This window comes from Eleutherodactylus coqui, chromosome 8, assembly GCF_035609145.1.
Source record: "Eleutherodactylus coqui strain aEleCoq1 chromosome 8, aEleCoq1.hap1, whole genome shotgun sequence".
Taxonomy (NCBI): domain Eukaryota; kingdom Metazoa; phylum Chordata; class Amphibia; order Anura; family Eleutherodactylidae; genus Eleutherodactylus; species Eleutherodactylus coqui.
In genome coordinates this window covers 128,003,663-128,021,282 of record NC_089844.1, presented here as the reverse complement: position 1 = coordinate 128,021,282, position 17,620 = coordinate 128,003,663, and positions in this window count along the sequence as shown.

Sequence of the window (17,620 nt, the reverse complement as noted above, 5' to 3'; positions counted from 1 at the left end):
TGCGCTACTTTTTCTACCCTTTGCTTACATGCCACCATACTTTTCACAAGCTCTTAAAGTTATTTCACACCAGAAATTGACTCTCAGCACATGCCTGCTTTCTTCGCCCACATCTCACCGGCTCTACAACAGGGCAGAAGCGTCATGCATTGAAAGTGACCAGGGTCCCCTTTCAATATTTTGCAGTGATTGCCATGGCTACGAACATTAAACTGTCCCAAAAAGGGAAAGTGTAATGTGTGTTGTAAATCGAGATCTCTAGTCAGCAGAGACGGAGCAGGGTAGTGCGGTACATAAGCACGAGCGGCAGATGCACCCTTCATAGGTCCTATGACACTCTTGTGTTACATTTCGGAGGCTGCCTATGACCTGTCTGTTTCACAGTTTTACTGCTTTGCAGTGAGATGTTTCTTGAAGGTTGTTTTCTTGGAAGTGATCATATTTCATGGTTTTGTGTTGCACCACCCCACTCCCTGTAGTATAGTCTTACTGTCACTGCATGGGTTTGACTCCTATGGCTCATTCCAAATGTTTGCAGAAATGACATTGTCATAGTCCTATTACTGGTAGGGTAGGCGGACGGGTGGCAGGTTACATGATGGCACAGCAGCTGACAGACGGAGATGGGGACAGGAGTTTTTTCAAACAAACTAAACTTTACTAACATACCGTACATACTCGAGTATAAGCCAAATAAAAAAAGCCCCCCTCGGCTTATACTCAAGTGAGCTAGACTAGACTAGGTAAAAAAAAACAAAAACGCAATAGTCACCTCGCAGCCGGCAGCCTTGATGGTAATCCTTCCCACTATCATCTCTCTCTGCTAAACAGCGCTTTGAATTCTCCCGCCATAGGCAAGTAAGCGCTGTGATTGGATCGAGCACCAGCCAATCACAGCCGGCGCTCAATCATTCTCAGCCATTCAGTGAATGACACCACTGAATGGCTGTGATTAGTTCATCGAACGCCGGCTGTGATTGGCTGGTGCTCGATCCAATTATAGCTCTTATTTGCTGACAGGGGGGAAATTCAAAGCCCCGTTTAGCAGAGAGAGATGACAGTGGGAGGGATTACAGAGCAGCTTGATGCACCATCGGGGAGACCATCGTGTGGGGGACACTGACGTTGGCTGCGAGGTGAGTATTGTGTTATTGTTTTTTTACCTAGTCCAGCTAGGCTTATACTCAAGGCACCTAATTTTCTCAGTTTTTTGTGGTAAAATTAGGTGCCTTGGCTTATACTTAGGTCGAATTATGCTTGAGGATATACAGTATTTGGTTTCACTCCATAGGAGGCACAGATTATTAAAAACATTTCAGATAAAAAAGAATTTGCACCCAAAATATATATCAGAACAGCAAGGCACTTGCTGTATCGGACTTTTACTCATAATTCACCATTATACATTATAACTAAAAGTGTCTATCAGCAGGTGGGGATTTAAAATCCCCGCCTGCTGAAAGAGCTGAATGTGATTGGTGAGCACTTCAGCTAATCACAGGCAGCTCTGGCTGAATAAATGACGGGCGAGAGCTGCCAGTGATTGGCTGATAGATCAGCACTACAGAGCAGGGGACAGCAGGAGAAGACGCGGCTGAAGCCCGGAAGCTGAAGCAAGGTGAGTATCTTTTTTTTTTTTGTTTTTTACAGCACTTTTACTGGATTTTCAGGGAAGGGCTTATATTTAAAGCCCTTACCTGAAATCAATTGACGGGGTGCCAGCAGCAGAATCCTCTATCGCAGCTGTCATGTGTGACAGCTGCGGTAGAGAATTGAAGAATTCCTCTGCTGCATCTGTCACAGATGTGGCAAATGTAGCAGCAGTGAATTCTTTTTACTAGCGGGATGAAGGAAACATCTGCCGCATGCGGCAGATGTGTTCCTCATCCTCGCGGGGGACACGGCAGCGGCGGATTTTTTTTTTCACTAAACTTTTAATGTAAATATGTAAAAGGGTTTATATGTAAAGCCCTTCCCTGAAAAGCAATGCAGGGCTGCCGGCAGACCATTGTTTTCAATCGAGCCGCCGTCAGCAGCCGCAACTCCATTGAAAACAATGCGTGCATTTCCTATGGTGCATGCATGTACTATCTTTGCAGGCACACAACTGTAAAGCACGGACATGTGCAGACACCATAGGGAATGTATTGGGGCTAATAGATGCGTGTTTTTGTGCGTGCGTATGCACGCACAAAATACACGTTCGTCTGAAGCCACCCTTAGTCCGCTGTTGTCCCTCTAGTGTGTGCACACTAACATGTCGGAGACTGGTCCCACGTGTCTGGTAGCTTTGTCTTTTTGCTGGCTCGTGGCGCAGTCAGCTTCTTTTGAGATCAAGTTTAGTACTGGAAGTGAGACTGCTCTTCTTCCACTTAGTGTGTCATCATTTTCATCCCTCAGGCCATGAGGGCCCTAATGTTATCCTTCTGCATCCAAGTGCAGCACTATGGATGCATAAATGTGCCCGTAGTACACTTGTGTGAGACCAGCCTAACGATATAACTATCAGAATAGCAGCTGCTTTGGGGACCACCAGTGGAGCCTCATTGGGCAGGCAAAGAATGACTAATGTGGGGAATTTTACATTTCCTGAATTCACTTTCTATTAATGATGGTGGTCATGGCACAGTTGGTCCAATGTTAAGGTTTGCTTTAGGAGCACATGGTTATTTGATGCATCCCCATTTAATTGTCATTTCATAGTTAATGCAGGTGTCAGTATACAGAAATACAGATTGGCGAGACACTGTGAGACAGGTCCCACTGTTCATATTGTCCGCTACGGACATTGGAGTGGTCAATATGAGAGAGACCCTGGGGGGGGGGAAGGGAGACTATGAGGGTAGTTCTGGGGGTTTATGCGTGTATTGTGTACAGGTATATCTTTGTATGTCTGTAGATTTAAATTGTAAAATGTTTAATAAAAACATTTAATTTAAAAAAAGAAATACAGATTGGCACGGCTCGCCACTGTCTTCAGCACAGTAGAATCTGGGTCTGTATTTAGGGGTAGTCTGGTCTAGGGTCTGAATTAAAGGAGTTTCGGGGAAGGCATCTTCATCAGGCTGGGTAAGACAAAACTCTTGGGGCTGCGAGAATACCCAAAAGTGCTGGTGGTACTGGATGGCATTGTGACCCTATCCAGGGATCACCAGGAGAAGTTGTATACAATTCCTTGAAGAACAGTGCCAATTTACCAGTTCTGTTACTTTGCTCTGCATTTGACCACCATCCTCTTCGATTCCTTGAGGCCTTGGAACCCAAATTTTCCACCGGGCTTCAGATTCTCATATGCCCCAGGTTTGCCCCACCCCTTTTCTACCTCTTTATCAATGGAAAAGAGGGCAGACAACTCCTTTGACTAGCAGTCTGTTATGTTGTTTGTATTAAGGGGAAGTCTCAGCTGAGGCCAGTAATAAGTTTAGCCCTTTCCAATCCACTGTCTGACCTCTGAAGACATTATGATTTAAGGCTGTACAGCTCCGATGTTGGTAGACGTCCGTCAGGGTTCTCTTACTGTATATTGCCAGCCTCTCTGCTGTCGGAGCCTATCCAACATGTCACCTCATGCAGTACTGGCTCTAGCCAGCATATAGCGCTGTTGTATAAAGGCAGAAAGAGTAAGCCCCCTAGGAAAACCAGGATACAAATTGGATTGGAAAGGGTTAAGTCTTGTTTGGGATCTGTATTATTTCCGGGGCACCCGATGGTCTGTATTTATTTACAGGGTGAAGTCTTGGATATGTATTGTTAGAGTAGTCGTTTGAGTGAAGCTTCAATGGTACTTCAGTTTCAGACTCTGATGGGATCTCTAAATTCAGGATATAAGCTATGGCTAATTAAGAACACACAAAGAACACCACACAGGTAGATGGGTACCATGAGGTCTGACTACAGATGGTCAGTCCCTTTTATTTATGATAAACATAAGAAAGAGTGTAATATTACGTAAATTCAGTCATATCTAGTATAAACAAGAGTAAAGAAATACATAAGCAATAAGGCACTTTGTGGTGGGTTACTTTACCACCTTTAACCATAGGCTTTAGGATTTTATAATCTAGTACCGCAGGTATGTGCCTACAGCGCTTGCCCAAGTAACCGAGGCCAAAGGTCAAGACATTTTCATGGTCATTTTCTTAGACAAAGCTAAGACAGAAAAGTGAAACTAATGGGCTAAGAGCCCGTTGCACCAAAGTTTTGATCTGAGATCAACAAGAGTTGATCTGAAATCAAATAGAAAAATATTGCCCCAACACAATTTAGCCCGTGATCGCGGTTCAAATCTAGGTTCAATTTGATCCCCTGATTTTGGGGGATTGAATTAGTTGATTTAAGTTCAACTGGTGAAATCCAAGATGGTGGACTATGCTCATAGCCTGGGTTGTGAAATTACACATTTGCTACTGGTAGTGACCCCATTTTTACTATCACTATGAACAGGGGCGTACCTAAGGGCTCAGGGGCCCTGGTGCAAAAGTTCAGCTCGGGGCCCCCCCCTGGGGCTCCACCCCACACTCCCCCGTACCCATACCTAGATCGTGCTGCATACATGATCTGCCGCTTGGCGTAATCTTTCCAAACATGACGCATTTCCTGCACATGAAAAATTTGTTTGTAGCCCCACAGGCCACTCACACACACCACTTTTTACCGCTATTAGTGCGGTGTCCTGAGCGCCGTACTAACCGCGGTACAACACTCCCAGAAATTTTAATGAGCTTACTTAAACCTGCGCTTCAACACATTGTTTCTAACGCTGTGATTTTCGAGAGCTGTCTGTTCTATTTTTGCGTTGTCGTGGTTTTTAACACACCTCTTCACAACGATAGGGTCCATTAAAAAGCACCGTCAGACGCTGTAACCTGTGTTCGAAAACGCTGCTCGAAATCCTGGTAAAAATGCCACGATTTCAAGCTGCGTTTTCTGAACACGTGTCTATCTATCTATCTACTATCTATCTCATATCTATCTATATACTATCTATCTATCCCATATCTATCTATATACTATCTATCCCATATCTATCTATATACTATCTATCTATCCCATATCTATCTATATACTATCTATCCCATATCTATCTATATACTATCTATCTGCTATTTATATACTATCTATCTATCTCATATCTATCTATATACTATCTATCTATCTATCTCATATCTATCTATATACTATCTATCCCATATCTATCTATATACTATCTATCTATCCCATATCTATCTATATACTATCTATCCCATATCTATCTATCCCATATCTATCTATATACTATCTATCTGCTATTTATATACTATCTATCTATCTCATATCTATCTATATACTATCTATCTCATATCTATCTATATACTATCTATCTATCCCATATCTATCTATATGCTATCTATCCCATATCTATGTATATACTATCTATCTATCCCATATCTATCTATATACTATCTATCTGCTATTTATATACTATCTATCTATCCCATATATATCTATCTACTATCTATCTATCCCATATCTATCTATATACTATCTATGTATCCCATATCTATCTATATACTATCTGCTATCTATATACTATCTATCTATTCATCCATCTATCTATATACTATCTATCTATACACTATCTATCTATATACTATCTATACACTATCTATCTATCTATATACTATCTTTACACTATCTATCTATCTACTATATCTATACACTATCTATCTATCTAATATCTATCTATACACTATTTATCTATCTCATATCTATCTATATACCATCTATATATCTATCTGTTATCTATATACCATCTATCTATTCATCCATCTATCTATCTATATACTATCTATCTCATATGAGATAGATAGTATATAGATAAATATGGGATATATAGATAGTATATAGATAGATATGGGATAGATAGATAGATAGATAGATAGATAGATAGTATATAGATAGATATGGGATAGATAGATAGTATATAGATAGATATGGGATAGATAGATAGTATATAGATATGGGATAGATAGATAGTATATAGATAGATATGGGATAGATAGATAGATAGATAGATAGATAGATAGATAGATAGATAGATAGATAGATAGATAGATAGATAGTATATAGATAGATATGGGATAGATAGATAGATAGTATATAGATAGATATGGGATAGATAGATAGTATATAGATAGATATAGGATAGATAGATAGATAGATAGATAGATAGATAGATAGAAAGATAGTATATAGATAGCAGATAGATAGATAGATAGTATATAGATAGCAGATAGATAGTATATAGATAACAGATAGATAGATAGCATATAGATAGAAATGGGATAGATAGATAGTATATAGATATATATAGGATAGATAGCTAGTATATAGATAGATATGGGATAGATAGATAGTATATAGATAGATATGGGATAGATAGATAGATAGATAGATAGATAGAAAGATAGATAGATAGATAGATAGTATATAGATAGCAGATAGATAAATAGTATATAGATAGATAGTATATAGATAGCAGATAGATAGATATTATATAGATAACAGATAGATAGACAGTATATAGATAGATATGGGATAGATAGATAGATAGATAGTATATAGCTAGATATGGGATAGATAGATAGTATATAGATAGATAGATATGGGATAGATAGATAGATAGATAGTATATAGATAGATATGGGATAGATAGTATATAGATAGCAGATAGATAGATAGTATATACATATGGGATAGATAGTATATAGATATGGGATAGATAGATAGTATATAGATTGATATGGGATAGATAGATAGTATATAGATAGCAGATAGATAGTATATAGATATATAGTATATAGATATGGGATAGATAGGAGAGAGATAGATAGTATATAGATAGCAGATAGATAGTATATAGATAGCAGATAAATGGATAGTATATATATAGATAGATAGATAAAGGAGACAGACAGACACACACATATGCACTTACCCCAGGGCCCCGTCCACTTCTCCTCCATGTGACAGCAGCAGGAGAGGCAAACTCAGAAGCTTCCCGTTCAGCAGGAAGCAGTGGGCAGCACATGATCACTGTGCTCTGCCGCCCCATGTGACTTCTTCCCTCCTCCCCTGCCATCCCATGTGACTTCCTCCCTCCTCCCCTGCCGTCCCATGTGAGTTCCTCCCTCCTCCTCCCTGCTCTGCCGGGCCTTCCTCTCAGGCTGGCCGTTCTGGCTGCCGCATGATGAGAATTTTGCTGCAGTCAGAACGGCCAGCCAATAATGCACTAAATGTGCATGTTGGTATTGCGGAGGGTGGCCTCGGGGCCCCCTGAGCGCAGGGGCCGGGTCGCCATGGTGACCCCAGCACCCCCTCACACTACGCCTATGACTATGAATACTGGGAAGATCACCTGATTACAGTAGCCAAACAACATGCGCCATATATTCCTCCAGGTAAAAGCTTTAATATCAAGTAAAGTGAATTTAGTTTTGACAATTTAAGATCAAAAAGTGTTGGTGCAACACTTTTTCATAAGTTCAACAGCTGATTACAATTTAACTAATCCAGGATCAACAGCATGGTTGCTGCAACCAGCCCTAAGTGTATTAACTCTTCATTATATATGCCATTAACTGGGAGATGCAACCTCGACTTGGTAGTGGCCGTCTCTTGTTCATGCAATTTTCAGCCACAATTTAGGCGGACGAAAGTCGCAGCGCCTGTGTGAAGGAGCCCTTAGTCCTATGGTTTGGGCCGCATAAATCTCATTGCAAGTCCCCTTTAATTAATGAAATCTGTCATTCTAATTATAATCTTATAATAATGCCAGCACATAGTGTTTCAAAAAGATTGAAAAATAAACCCGCCTATAATACTATAGCATATAACAAAGGCAAATAGAGCAAAGCAGATATGTGTTTTCCTCCGCTGTTGAGGAGTGATTATGTCTTGAGAGGAACTTTGGAGAGAGATGGGGCACGAAGGGTAAGAACAATGCAGGGTGCCACCTCCTCGGGTCCTGTTTGTAGACAATGAGAACAACAATACTTATTTCAGTTCATCTAATTGCAGCAGAAGGAAAGATGTGTTTCAGATGAGGAGCGTCTTCAATAAATAAGTAATGTCTGTAACTCTAGATCTAAACTGACCTCAATATACAGCAGCATCAAGATCATCCTGCATTGAAGACCTTTTACATGTTGGTAATGGTAACACATCTTTCTATCAGGATCAGCATCAGATTTACACCTAGATTTTAATTTTATGCATAACTTCTTAAAGAGGTTTTTCCACTGTAAAAAAAAAATTCCAACAGCTGGGCATGGCAAAAAATAAAAAAAAGAAACCATACTCACCTGTCTTCAGCCCCCTGCAACACAACTGAATAGCTCTGCTTGCTAGTATGCATGACTGGCGGAAGTCGGGTGACCGGTGCAGCCAATCAGAGGCCGTGGTGTCACCATCCTGAGCACTTGAAAACGGACAGAAAAAAAGAAACTCCTGCGCTCAGGGTGCCACAGAAACACCAAAGCACCTTAGAAGAGATGGACGTTTAAAAACAGAGGAAGGACGGAATAAGTGTAGTTGACGGAATAAGGAGATGTTGGATCCTTAGTGGTAGGGAAGGTGAATATTTATTAACAGACAGTAATTGTGAAACGCGTTTCGGAGTTTAAAAAAACTACTCCTTTCTCAGGCACAAATCTATTTGTATACAAGTGTTAACATATCATTTGCATTATATAAAGTGTAAACAGAAATAAAAAATATAAAAAAGAAAAAAGCATCAATTAAAAGGAAATATATCAGTAAAAATGCATTAATAAAGAAAGAGACGGATGCATCAATAGAAAGGAAAAATGCATCAATTGGAAATTGTTTCACATGAGCGTTATGAGATATTGCAGTAGATTTTAAAAAGAAAACCTCTGAGCACTCATATGATTTAGCATCTTGCTTCTGAGGGCATGTCAGACAATGTTTTTTTTGCGTGCGCCTATGTGCACAAACAAAAGCGCATCTATTAGAACCGTTGGTTTCCTATGCAGTGTTCACATGTTTTTTTACAGGCGCAAAATCTTTGCACCTGCAAAAGATAGGACATGCGTGCACCGGCAAGGTTTGTGATTCCAGCTGTGGCAGAGGATCGCGATGTTCTCCCATTGCTTTCAATAGGGCCGGCGCTGCAGCCGTCCATTGAAATCAATGGGATGCAGGCAACCCCCGCAGTGATTTTCAGGGACGGGCTTGAAATATAAGCCCGTCCCTGAAAATCATCCCTAGCTGCTGTAAAAAAAAATAAAAAAAAAATATATATATATATACACACACACATTGTCTCTCCGCTGCTGTCAGGGCTCCAGCATGCCTTCTTGCTGGCTTCCAACACTGTTCTGTTGCACTTTCTCCTGGCCAGGGATTTAAAAATCCCCGCCTCCTGAAAGTACTGGGACTGACTGACTGAGTGCTTAGCCAATCACAAGCAGCGCTCAGTCATTCATTGAATGACAGCTGAGCACTGCCTGTGATTGGTCACAGCTCTCAGCCAATCAGAGGCAGCGCTCAGTCATTCATTAAATTAAAAAAATTAATCATTAATCATGTCCTCTAATTAATCAGTTTTTTTTTTATTATATTTTTTTTTTAGAAGGAGATTGATTGGTTCTATTAATATGAAAGCTCATTTTCTGAGAATCTATTGTTTCCTTTTTGCTGCCTATCGTAGGAATCTTTTATGCTGCTTATTAATGTATTTATGCACTTGATTTATATCAGCTCCTATCGTTTCTTCCCATATTGTACTATTTTCCATTCCACCCTAATCAGTCTCTTATTAGTTTCTTTTACTATATCCTACAAATACGTATATATATATATATGAATTGATTTTATTGTGATATACTTTTCGATATCTCATAACGCTGGAATCATGTGACACAATTTCCAATTGATGCATTTTTCCTTTCAATTGATGCATCCATCTCTTTATTTCTTGATGCATTGTTACTGATATATTTCCTTTTAATTGATGTATTTCTCTTTTTTATATTTTTTTATTTCTTGTCCATGCGTTATGTGTCCCACTTTACACTTTATATAATGCAAATGATATGTTAACACTCCTATACAAATAGATTTGTGCTTGAGAAAGGAGTAGTTTTTTAAAACTCTGAAACGCGTTGCACCCATTACTGTCTGTTAATAAATATTCACCTTTCCTACCACTAAAGATCCAACATTTCCTTATTCCGTCGACTACACATAGAGGTCCTTCCTCTGTTTTTAAACGTCCATCTCTTCTATGGTGCTTTGGTGTTTCTGGGGTACCCTGAGCGCAGGAGCTTCCTTTTTTTCTGTCAATTTGACTACATCATTGAGGCGCTGTCCGAATCAGCTATTGGCCTTCATCCTGAGCATTTGGCATTCAGGAGGAGCCGCTTAGCTGTGTACTGGGGGGGTGAGGATAGAAGAGTGTGGTCTATTTTTTATTTTCTACTATGCTCTCCTGTTGTTTTTTTTTCTTACCGTGTAAAAACCCCTTTAAACTAAAATGTAAAACCTGTGAACCTCTCTTATCTACAGTACATGTGGTGCATACTTCACATAGACGTCATGCTTTACTAGCCATTATGTGATGCGATGGAGGACAACGGGGTGAAAACAATAAATCAACGGGAACTTGGTGAAGGAGGCTAAAAATGGTGTGACTTCCCGTAAAACTGGGCGAGTTGATATGTCTGTAGCACAAACAACTCCGCGTGTCATTGTATAAGCATGTTTGCCATGCTAATGCGTTTTCAGCTTTATAAATAAAGTCAGGTTTGCTGCACTTATTTTTTGAATGTCAGTAGTGAACCCTTTTGGCATATGCTTCATTCATGAAAGCAATGAAGTAATGAAAGCCTATTGGCATATTACACTGTGAGCACGGTCATTTTCCTGGCATACCTTTTTTTCATGTGTTGCTTAACGACAGGATAAAACACGGGCCACACTAGGGAACAAACGTTGAGAGTTGCAATTGTTAGCATGCAGCTGGACTTTTTAATAAGGGCAACAAGTCCTTGGTTGTCTATGGGTTCACCTGTAGGAGGCTGCAATATCATATAAGGTCGTGTTTGTTGGTCTCCATCCAATACTCTTATATATGTCATCAGATGTGTAACTTGGAGCTCCAAGGCCCAAATGCCAAATCTGTAACAGTAGCCTCCATCTATTGGGTGTCATTTATGATACTGGTGATTCCTCAGACACCAAGGCTGGTGTGTAACTGCTACCTTTGGACCCCTATGCTTTCACCCCTGAACTGACAATCTTTCTAATCAATATTCAATTAACACTTTTACTTGGTCCCAATTCTCGGCCCGATACAGCAAACGCCGATCGCCAAGCATGGCAGTCAACACTTGTTTACTTTTTATTTTACAAAGGCTGGGAGTTGCTTATAGGGACAAACGATCGTAACTACAATTGTTCATCTCCATAGGCCAAATGTATATCTCCTTATCTACACACAAGGGGATGTACCATTGATCAGGGGGCATTTTTAGGCTTGCTGAAAACCAATAAACTGCTGATGAACAACCATTCATTCGTTTGTCAGCTGATAGTTGTCACTTTTACATGGATTGAGTGAACGAACGTTTGGAGGAATGTTTGTACCCAGTATTCGGGCTGTGTAGAAATGCCTTGAAACAGGTCAACCAACTACACTTCTGTGAGGGCTGGTGTACCAGTCAAATTAGCTATCCCGATCCCCCAAAAATAAGCCCTAGCCTAATTTTTGGGGAGGCTTGAAATATAAGCCCTAGTTACACTACATTAAAAAAGAAGAGGTTCAGCGTGGTTCCCGCAGTCCTCAGCTGCTCATATAACATCACTTCCTGGTTATGGGATTAATAAATCCCACCTCTAGGAAGTGATGGCTGTGATTGGTTGTTCAACCACTGCCTAGACAATTATTGCAGTGCTGGATAAACCAATCACAGCCATCACATTGGTTCATCCAGCGATGCATTGATTGGCTGAGCAGCGGTCGAAGAACCAATTCCATCCATTGCTTCCTGGAGGCAGGATTTATGAATCATGTAACCAGGAAGTGATGTTGTATGAGTGGCCAAGAATTTTGGGCATTGTGACGGAACTGTGGAGAGCAGCGGAAGGGACCTGGAGCGAGCCTGCTAGATAAGTATAACAGGACCTCCCCCAAAAATAAGACCTATTGCCTCTTTATGGGCAAAAAATAATATAAGACAGAGTCTTATTTTCGGGCAAACACTGTTTAATGGATCTAGGTGACCGCTGACAACCGTGGAGCTGTATGTGCCCGAATGATTGCAGTAGTGATTGTTTGAACACATACAGTAGTGCTTATCGCTCCATGCAAATGGAATTCAACAAGTTCTTTTAGACTTGCAAAAACATTGATCAGGACTTGTTTGCGGCACAAAATGTGTCAGTATGAAAAGTCCTTTAGAGCTATAACATCCTGCAATATGTTCCAGAAACTGCAGCAAAGGCATCCGGCAAGCTTATCCCATTCACTATCTCCGGAGACAAAGTTACCAAGTGCTTCTAATATTACTGCCTGAGGCTAAGATTCTCTTTCAGCGTGCAGACCTCAGAAAAGCAAATAGACCCTGAGGTGCAAAAAGTTTATTAGACTTTCATTGTCATACTCTGTACATTCCTGCAGCGCAAGATATGATCTAAGGAGCTACACAGGGTTCATGCTAGAAACTAGAAAGTGACAATGGATTCTTCCATTCCGTTGATTGCTGGCAAGTACACTCTCCAGTTTACAGCTTCCTAACTCAATTTTTTTCTGAGTAAGGCTCAATACTTTTCAGCACCCACTCGTAATTGGAAAGCTTCACCATGTTCTTGGGGTATCCCCAGGGGCGTAACTATAGAGGGTGCAGGGGATGCGGTTGCACCCGGGCCCAGAAGCCTTAGGGGGCCCATAAGGCCTCTCTTCTCCATATAGGTAGCCCAGTACTATGAATAAAGCATTATAGTTGGGGGCCCTTTTACAGGTTTTGCATTGGGGCCCAGAAGCTTCAAGTTATGCCTCTGTGCAGCATAGTTTAGGTATGGGTACGGGTACAGATACAGATAGAGGGGGGGCCCCAGCTCACCTTTTGCATCAGGGCCCCTGAGCCTTTAGTTACGCTCCTGGGTATCCCGTCAATGAATGGAGCAGCAATATAGAAAAGTCATCCACATTATCATTGTGTAACCCAATTATGAGATTGTTTACTAATAATTAAGGTAAAATAATCTAGGCCTAACTTCAGTTAACCCTCCATGTAGAAATGTTTTTTTTGTAGTACACATTTTTTGCAATAAACTTTTTTCTTGAGGTGGCATCCATGAGGGCGTGGCAACAGAAAATGGTGCAGCTGTGCCGCATGGAGGAACCCTGTGCTGAACGCAATGGGGTATCAGATAACTTTTTAACTCTTTGGCAGCCATGGGTGGAGTTTATGTCCTCTGCGCAGTTTGAGACCATGTTTTCCGGCCTTAGTCACACGGGCGTTTTTTCGCACGATTTGCGGATCGCATGACGGATGCGCATCCGCAAATCGCGTGACCGGGGCCAAAAAATTGCCCAAAAAATCTGCTCCTAGCCGCGTTTCATTAGAAACGGGCCGGAGCTGTCCAGCGCATTGAATTCAATGGAGCCGGCAATACAGCCGGCTCCATTGAAAGCAATGCGCTGCGGGCGAGCGCAGGATGAATTGTCGGGAAGGGCTTAAATATATAAGCCCTTCCCTGCAATTCATCCAGAAATGTGTAAAAATTTAAAAAAATGTATACTCACCTTTCCGCTGCAGTCGGAGTTCAGCGGCGGCCGCCGGCAGTTCTCCTGAACTGCTTCTCTATAGTATTCAGCAGCCGGGGCTTTAAAATCCCCGGCTGCTGAATGAGCTGCCTCTAATTGGTCACAGCCTGACCAATCAGAGGCAGATCTCACTCACACACCCATTCATGAATTTATGAATGGGTGAGTGACTGCTGCCTCTCAATCAGATTGGTCCCTGCGCTGAGCCAATGAGATGCAGCAGTCACTCACCCATTCATAAATTCATGAATGGGTGTGTGAGTGAGATCTGCCTCTGATTGGTCAGGCTGTGACCAATTAGAGGCAGCTCATTCAGCAGGCGGGGATTTTAAAGCCCCGGCTGCTGAATACTATAGAGAAGCAGTTCAGGAGAACTGCCGGTGGCCGCCGCTGGACTCCGGCTGCAGCGGAAAGGTGAGTATACATTTTTTTTTTATTTTTACACATTTCTGGATGAATTGCAGGTAAGGGCTTATATATTTAAGCCCTTCCCGACAATTCATCCTGCGCTCGCCAGCAGCCCACTGCTTTCAATGGAGCCGGCTGTATTGCCGGCTCCATTGAATTCAATGGGCAAACATCGTTCTTCTCTGCCACAGCTGTTACAGCTGTGGCAGAGAAGAATGATTTGTCTTCTATATGTTCTCAATGGGTCGGCGCTGCTGCCGCCGGCCCCATTGAGCACATATAGAGAAGAGAACAGGAATCGCAGATCGCAGATAGGTGCGATCTGCGATTTCTGTTCTATAATTTATCGGACGAGCGCATAAAAAGCGCTCATGTGTCCGATACCATTGCAAAGCAGTGGTTTTAAAAATTCGCCGGACGCATGCGCAAATCGCACGAAAAAACGTCCGTCTGACTAAGGCCTCCTAATGTATGATCTCTTGGAAGGAAGGAGCCTGTGATGATATTGGGTCCGGATCAGGAACATCTGTCTTATAAATTCTGGGCTAGTTCTACTCGTTGTCCCCCTCCAATGTCTACCCCTCCTTCCCTTACGTTACTTTCTAATTTACTTACTATGTTTGATTTATTTTTCCCCATATGTCCCCCCTTCCCCCTCTGGTTGTTCCCTCAGTAATAACCAGTGAGTTTTGATTTCTTTTATCTTCCATATTGATTTTTTTTTAACAAAAGGGCAGAGAATAATGTATCTTTTGTTCATGTAGAGACACACCTGCAAGGACATAGCTTACTTATATCGGTTTACCTGAATGCAATAGAGAGATAGACAGATGATAAGTTAAGCTTAAATTTGCTTTGATGGTATATCGTACTCTGTCCTGCAGGATGTGGAAGGCATAACGGTTTAGCCATTATGTAGGCTGAAGCATGATGGAAGTTCTCTGCAAGTTTGTAGCTGCATTTCAGCAAGTGGTGTTGTGGATTTAACCAAATCTGAGAAATACGGGCAGATACTGATCCATCATGCAATAATGTCAGGGAGGCATCTGATTGACTTCATATATATTCTACAGCAGGACAACAGCCCCCAACATACAGTTAATGTCATTAAGAGCTATTTTCAGTGTAAATTAGGACAGGGAGTCCTGGAAGTGATGGTATGGCTCCCACAGAGTCCTGATCTCAACATCATCAAGTCTGTCTGGAACTACATGAAGAAACAGAAGGATTTGCACAAGCCTACATCCGTAAGGGTGGTGTTTGATTAAAGGGGTGGTCTCGCGAAACCAAGTGGGGTTATACACTTCCGTATGGCCATATTAATGCACTTTGTAATATACATTGTGCATTAAATATGAGCCATACAGAAGTTATTCCACTTACCTGCTCCGTTGCTAGCGTCCTCGTCTCCATGGTTCCGTCTAAATTCGCTAGCAGCTTGCTTTTTTAGACGCGCTTGCGCAGTCCGGTCTTCTCCTTCCAGCACGAGCCGCTTCAGTGTGCTCCCCGCTACAGCTCTTCTGCGCATGCGCAGACGAGCTGTCACTGCTCGGAAGCGCTGGAGCGGCCATTCTGTACCTTCCTCTGTTAGAGGAAGGTGCAGAAACTGGAGCTGCCCAGCGGAGAAGCCCAGCCCAGCAGAGAAGCCCAGCCCAGCCCAGCAGCCCCGAGAAGCCGCCCAGGTAAGTGATGGGTCGGGGGGTGATCTTGACTAACAGGTGAAGGTCCCGGGCCACAGCGGTAGGCCCCGGAGCCCAGCACTGGGCTCCGGAACCTAGCGCTGGGCTCCGGAACCTAGCGCTGGGCTCCGGAACCTAGCGCTGGGCTCCGGGGCCTTCACCTGGGCTCCGGAACCTAGCGCTGGGCTCCGGGACCTAGCGCTGGGCTCCGGGGCCTTCACCTGGGCTCCGGGGCCTAGAGCTGGGCTCCGGGGCCTTCGTCTGTTGTCAGGGTCTAGCGCTGGGGAGCCGGGAGCGTAGCGCTGGGGAGCCGGGAGCGTAGCGCTGGGGAGCCGGGGCGGTAGCGCTGGGGAGCCGGGAGCGTAGCGCTGGGGAGCCGGGGCGGTAGCGCTGGGGAGCCGGGAGCGTAGTGCTGGGGAGCCGGGAGCGTAGCGCTGGGGAGCTGGGGGCTAGCGCCGGTTACCTGCTGCCTGGCGGTGGGTGACTGGTTGGCGGCTGCGGTGGGTCCGGTCGGCGGCTGCGGGGCGTCTGGTTGCCATGGAGACACAGCTGGCAGCGTCTCGGGAGCGCGCACGTCGGGCTGCAGCAAGCGAAGGGAAAAGAGCCGGCGGCCATCTTGGGGAAACTTTTATAAGTTGCTGGAACGGTAAGTACGAACCAGCTAGAAAAGTCATTTACAGGGGGGCTTAGTAATGTATGCTTAATGAGGGGGACTGGGCAAAAAAAAAAATTCACTGCTTCCTCGAGACATCTCCTTTAATGTTTAGTGGTTTTCTATAATAAGAGGTAGATGTATGGTGTTATTGTGGGGTCAATGGTCCTTCTCTCACTCAGCATTCAGTGATAGCACTGTCATATCCTGGGTAGACTGGTGTTAGGCCAAGCAGAAGGGAACCGCTCAGCTTCTTCCATTCTGAACACACACACAGACCAATCTGTATCTGTGCGGCTCACTTTGCAGAACTTCTTCCTTCCTTGCACTTTGCACACTCTGACTGGCACAGATTCTGTCTTGCTAAAAACTCCCTCAGACCAACTCTGCACTCTACTCTACTCTCTTGCATAGCATCCTTGCAAACACATATATAAGACATAGTCACATGACATACAGCATGATACATTTTCAGACATAACCCAGACATTAACCTATTCAGTGCTGCAGTGGTGCAATACACATAGCTCAAATGCACTCCACAATTAAGACACTGACAAGACAATGGCACAAGACAGACACATAACATTCTGGAGGGACCCCACTAATTCTGGGCCACTACAGCAGCAGAGCAGGCTTGGGGTGAGATGAGAAACGGTGTGCAGAGTAGCTCCACCAGAGATACTGGAGTGAGAATCCTTGCTCTTTGGGTGAAAGTGCTGTCAGGACAAAAGAGTGTTCTATGGGGCAGGAGTGACTGCTTCTGCCCACATGGCAGAGTCAGACATCCTGGAGAACGTTCTCTTTTTGCTGCAAGCTTGATGGCTGCCTGATTCTGTTTGTCACAGTAGACCTATAAATGAGTACAGACTAACAGATGGATAACATACAGAGACACCAGAAGCTATTATAGAACTTAAAGGGGTTGTCCCGCGGCAGCAAGTGGGTCTATACACTTCTGTATGGCCATATTAATGCACTTTGTAATGTACATTGTGCATTAATTATGAGCCATACAGAAGTTATCAAAAGTTTTATACTTACCTGCTC